The sequence below is a fragment of the Myotis nattereri genome (assembly GCF_964212035.1).
Source record: "Myotis nattereri genome assembly, chromosome: 1".
NCBI lineage: Eukaryota > Metazoa > Chordata > Mammalia > Chiroptera > Vespertilionidae > Myotis > Myotis nattereri.
Window position 1 is genome coordinate 111376483 of NC_138075.1, and position 6000 is coordinate 111382482.

Sequence of the window (6000 nt, forward strand, 5' to 3'; positions counted from 1 at the left end):
TCTTTAAATTTCTATCCTGAAAGAAGCTCATCCTAGGAGAACAACTCTGCTGACCCCTGTTCACTTAAGCATTAGCCCCTCTTGCTCTCCAAGGATTCCCCCTCAGGAGTGTAGCTGGCTCCTCCAGTCCTCAGAGCTTGAAGGCCTCTTGGAATTCACTGGTTCAGTGCCCACCTCCATGTCCATTGCACAGATAAGAAACTGAGCCCAGAGAAGGAGGGCAGGCTGAGTCATCAGTCACCATTAGACGTGACTAAGAGCTCTCATGTGTCCCCAGGACTTGATTCCTCATCTGTTAAAATGACTTAACAGGCTGCCTTGTCTGCCTCAGGGTACAGCTTGGGCTCAGACACAGGTAGGCCTGCATTCAAATTCTGACTCAGACATGTTAGACACATGACCAGGTATAAATGACTTAACCTCTTTGAGAAACAATTCCACATCTCTAAAATAGGGTAACAATCCTTACTCCACAGCTATCTATATATATAAAAGCCTAAGTGACCAAACAATTGAATGGCCAAACAACCAGTCAACCAGTTGCTATGACGTGCACTGACCACCAGGAGGCATACGCTCAACATAGGAGCTGCCCGCTGGTGGTCAATGCGCTCCCATAGCCAACCTCCCGCAGCCTGCCAACCTCCTGCGGCCCCTTCCCCTGGCCAGCCCCTCACCCCCTCCATCGGTACTGATCACTGGCCAGGCCGAGGGACCCACCCATGCACGGAGATCGTACACCGGGCCTCTAGTTATGAGAATAAAATAAGGCGATATACAGAAAAGACTTAGGAAAGTACCTAGCACCCAAACAGTGGTAACAATTATTACTATTATTGTTATCACTGCCATAGTCATGGGGACAAGGCCTCCTGGTCCCCGCTGCACTGAGCCTCCTCTTTCCCTCCCACCCTACGTTCCCCAGCCAATACTCCTCTCTGTCGAGCTATATACCAGGTCCTTGGGACCATTACTCCTCCTATGACCCCTTTCCACCTAGAACCCCCACCAGCACCACAGCTCCAAAGCAGAAAATGCACAATTCAGCTCCATCTCTGTGTCTGGTTCACCCCTAGCAGTCCTCTCCCCTTTCCTCCTTCCAGAAGCTAGGTCAAGCAGCACACATCATAGGCTCCAGTCCCTATTGCCCCTGCTGCTGCCATGTCCCCCAATATAGGGCCTCTCCCCCAAGCACATTTTCAGTGTCTCCCCTGAGGAGTTCCAGTTCCTCAGAGCCTGTGCTGACTTTAGGGTGACCTGGGAGCCCTGCCTCCCTGAGAATGTATCTTTCCCTGTAGCTCCAAGGCTCCCAACAAAAAATGCTTCTCATCCCTACTCCCAGCAGATTTCCCTCCAACATAGTCTCCCTAGGCCTCAGAAAGGCCAAAAGGCATAAGGGGGGTGGAGGAGGCGGAGTACTGGTCAGAACCAGAGGGTATAGAAGTGTCTCCTGGAGGTATGGGTGTGCTAATGATATCCTACCTCATAGGCTGTTATGATGATTAAATGAAATGATATTTATTGGGCATACAGCACAGCTCCACCCCCAAAACCTGAAAATCCAATGTTCTTATCTGGAACCTCATATTCCAGGTGAGGCAGACTGGGGATGGCAAGTGAGGGAGGGTTGCATTATAGCCCTCTGCCAGATGTTTTTGTTCCATTCTGAGCTAACAGGTCCAGGCTATTCCTTCCCTCTTTTGCTGGTGGACCTCCCTGTCACTCCTGCCCTGGCGGGGTGTGGGAAAGGGATAGCAATGAGAAGTTGCCGCCCACTCAGAGGACAAGCACATGGGCAGTAACATCATCCTGCCCGCCTTTTCGCTCTTTCACCTGACCCTATGACTCAGGGTCACAGGCTCAGGCCCTGTGTAGTCATAAACTTGGAGGCTGCTTGGACTTAAGTCATTTTCTTCACCCAGCCCAAACCATGTCAGCAACAGGCCAGCAACAGGCCAGGTGCCTGTGCCACAACACTTTCTAGGAGTCTCTCTAGGTCAGGGGTCCTCAAACTTTTTAAACAGGGGGCCAGTTCACTGTCCCTCAGACCGTTGGAGGGCCGGACTATAGTTTAAAAAAAAACTATGAACAAATTCTTATGCACACTGCACATATCTTATTTTGAAGTAAAAAAACAAAACGGGAACAAATACAATATTTGTATTTGCATGTGGCCCGCGGGCCGTAGTTTGAGGACTCCTGCTCTAGGTGCTATGGAGTCCCAACTCATGGCTCTATGATCACATTGTGTCTCTGACCCCAACCAGTAATGTCCAGGTCATTGCAAAACCCAAATCCTGCTCCAAAGAATGAAGATGTGACTCTGGAGAAGACCGAAGTTTAAGGATAGAATTCCCACAGGAAGACTCAGAAGTCAACTTCACCAGTAATGAGGACACAGCCTCCTCAAAACAGACAACACTTCTCTAACTGTCCTTTCCACAGTCATTCAAGCACCCAGATGCCAGGCATCTGAGCATCCCAGACACCCAGCACCTGCTCCATTAGGTGCAGAGGACCAGGGACAGGAAGGAAAGCAGTCCTCAAGTATGGCACCCTTCTCATCCCATTGACACAGGCTGCTCACCTCTAACAAGCTGGATGTCTGATTTCTTGGAACACAGGAATCTGAAGTAAATTGGAAAGCTCAGAGCAGGCAGGCAGGAGAAACTACCAATGAGGTCATTGAAGAGAGAAAAGAACTCCAAAGATCAGTCATGGGACCAATAAAAGCATCGCTGAACACTGAACGAAAAGATCACTCCAAGAGTCCCCTTGTCTTATGACTCCTGAGTGCAAACACTAATGCTCCCAGTGCTGACCTGAAGTCATGAAGAAAAATGGGTGTCCTGATGTCAGATTGTGCTGTACATCATGTGGGGAGAAAGATTTCCATGCTCAACAGTTAACGGAAGTGGTAGTGCTTAAACTCGGAAACTTCAGATGTCAGGGAAATGTACTCACCCAAAATAGTCCACTCAGACTCCACAACCCCACAGCCCCTCACCCTTCCCTGCCACTGAGATCAGACTGACCCATCCCACATGTTTAAACTTCAATGTCAAGTTTAGACTTCAATTTCCCTCCGCCTCCAAAAGCACCCAAACTATAAGGAGGGCGGCACAGCATCAGATTTCCTAGGAATTTCTGGGAGGCCAGGAGGGATTAGTCAGGAACTGAACTAAATAAAGAACTCTCTTGAAGACGGGGCGCTTCATTAAACTCACTGCTCAAGATGCCTGCAAGGAGAGGACCCAGGGCCTTAAATAAATTACAAAATCAGACTCATCTACAATTATCCATATCCCATTTTAAGGTAGTTTTTCTCAATTAGGTCAATCACCACCACTTCCCCCACCCCTCAATTTTTTTGCTTTACTATTTCCTTGACGTTTTCTTTCAATAACAGACCCGTCACCCACCACACATTTATTAGGACAGGTTGCCCTTTGAAATAAATCCTCTTTTCTTGCAGTTCACTACCTTAGGCCCCCAAACCTGTCAATTCCCTGGCTGAACAGCAAGTGAGGGTCTTGGGACCTGGAATTCAATCCCCACCCCTCTAGTTTTCCCCTGCCCTGGTCCCTACCTTCTCTCCCCCTCCACCCAACCTCACCCACCACCTCCCTGAGACTTCCCAAGCCCAAACCACCCCACCCCTGTGCTTTCCTGTTCTTTGGTGTCCTTCTGTCTCTTCCCTCCCCCAATACCTATTCACCCCTTCACCCAGGCCAGCTGCCCCTACCTGTTCTCAGAATCTGTCCCCCTCAGGCCCACTGCCGCCTGAATGGAAGTTCTCCCATCATCCATTCCTTCATCCTTCCAGCTCACACAGGGTGGACCCTAAGCACTCCCCTTCCCGCCCAGGCAGCTCCCCTCCTCAAACTCTGCTCAGGAAGTTTTCCTCCGCAGGGCGCAGGAGAACGCTGCCCTCCGGGCTCCAGCCGGCTGGTGAAGCTTTTCAGTCACCAACACAGTGACAGATCTGCCTGCTGCCCCGTGCACACCCGGGACCTCCGCAGTCAGGACCACCCACCACCCTCCTCCAGCGGCGGCGGCGGGGTGAGGGCAGGTCGCACAGGGCCCCAGCCCTCGGGGCCAGAGGGAGGGGGAGGCCAGGTGGAGGCCGGGTTGGGTTCGAGCCGCCCCAGCGGCCCCGGGGTCCGGGGGTCGGGATGACGCTGGTTCCCTGGTTCCCGTGCTCACCGCGCGAAGGCCAGCCCGGGACCGGCGAGAAGGCCGGTGGAAGCGCCCTGAGAGGGGGACGCCCCACCGGCCGCTCCAGCGGCCCCGCAGCAGGCTCAGGCCGCAGACAAAGGCCGCCGTGTCCGCGCCACGCAAGCACTCACCGCGCCGCGCCGCGCCGCGCCGCGCCCACTCCCGGGATCCCGGGCTCAGCGGAGCGGGAGCTGCGGATCGCCGCCACCGGAGGCCGGACCGAATGGGAGTCGGGGGGCGGCCAGGGAGCCCGAGGGGCGGGGCGGGCTGGAGGAAGCCGGGGGCCCGGAAAGGCGGCGGGTGCGCCCAGAGGCCGGATTGGCCCCGTGGCGGGGGTTTGGAGCAAAGGCCTGAGCCCGCCCGCTGGGCAGGGCGCCGGGTTTGGACCCCGCCCCTCCGCCCAGCCCAGACCACGTGGGGAGACCGGTCGCCGTGGGAAGGGGGGCAGGTCTAATCTCTGCCCCTCCCTCCGTCAACCCACCCCCCCGCCCCCCGCCACACTCCCAGGGTACAAAGTTTATTTTCTGTGAGGGGGACAGGTGACTAGTCACTGAACCCCCTTTCTACCCCTCCCCAACGACTGGCGGCTGAGCGGGAGCGCAGATCGCGCTGTCCGACCCCAGGCTGGTTCGAGGCCTGGAAAGGGTTAACTTGACTGCGAGGAATTAAGAGCTGCTCTATAAATACAGCGTCGTGGGCGCCTGAGCCAACCGCAGGGTAATTTCCACGGAGCTGGTTTTCCTCTTTTCCTTCCACCCACGGCCCCCTGGACAGCCCTACCCCCAGCCGCAAGACGGGAGCGGGCCAGGCCAGGCTGCTCCAGTAGAGGGAAGCAGCTCTGACTCCATGTCCTTGGGCTCCGTCCTTAAAAGACCCAGCTCCAGCCTGGGAGGAGATGGGGTCCGGACTCCGCCTTGGCCTATCCCGCCCTGCACCTGCTCGGGGGCCTTTTCTTCAACAGTTACAGACAGTACCCGCTACAGTGTAACAGGCTCCTGTGGGCCAGGGCCTTTCGGTGCTGGGCCTCTGGGCCCTCACAGCAGTCCATCCGGCAGTATTATCCCTGTTTTACAGATGTGAAAACCGGGTCTCTCACGCTGTGCTTTTGCCGGGCCTACCACCAAATGGCAGTAGATCTATCCCAGAAGGACTTACAAAATATGCATGGACACATGCATCTCTGCATGTCAGCCACTGTTTTAAAGCTCTGTACCATTTTATCTCTTTTCATCTTCACAACTCAGTAAGGTAAATGCTATTTTTATCATAGCATCTATTATCTTTATGAATAAGGAAATTAAGACGCAAAGAGATTAAGTAACTTGCTTGAGGATATCCAGGATTTGAGGAACCAGATTTGCCCCTTTGAATTTAGTGCTGAATTCAAACTTAACTCTGTGGTGGGTGGGTGGGTGGGCGTGTGGTGTGGTGCATGGGCATGTGTATTTGTAAACACGTGAGCAACTCTGTGTTTTAGTCTATGTGCACCTGCATTCCTGAGTATAAATTTGATGGCGGCTCTGTCTGTGGGTTGCTCCTAGGGATGGAAGCAGGGAGTAGGGCATCAAGGCCAGGCCATCTGGTCCAGTGTCCCTGGAGGCCATCCGCCTCCCCATCAACCCACACTGCTCCCTCTGCCCTGTCAGGCCCTGTGCAGCCTGGGCCTGGCCTTGAGAGTCTCAGCCCCCACACAGCCCCACATCCTGGGGAGAAGCATCCAGAGAGAGGTGGCCCTAGGCTGAGAGAGCCAGGAGCCCTGCAGCAGAACCCTAGAGGAATTAA

At 54.2% G+C, this 6000-nt stretch overlaps 1 protein-coding gene across 1 annotated transcript in view; it reads right to left on the bottom strand.

Moving 5' to 3' along the window:
* The window catches only part of CD276 (CD276 molecule), a 64349-nt gene extending 59894 nt beyond the window's left edge, over nt 1-4455 (bottom strand). The window contains exon 1 of the mRNA XM_081084891.1: nt 4350-4455. The gene's annotated coding sequence lies outside the window, so the exon portion shown is untranslated. The remainder of the gene's footprint in view (nt 1-4349) is intronic.
* Nucleotides 4456-6000: the final 1545 nt, after the last annotated feature.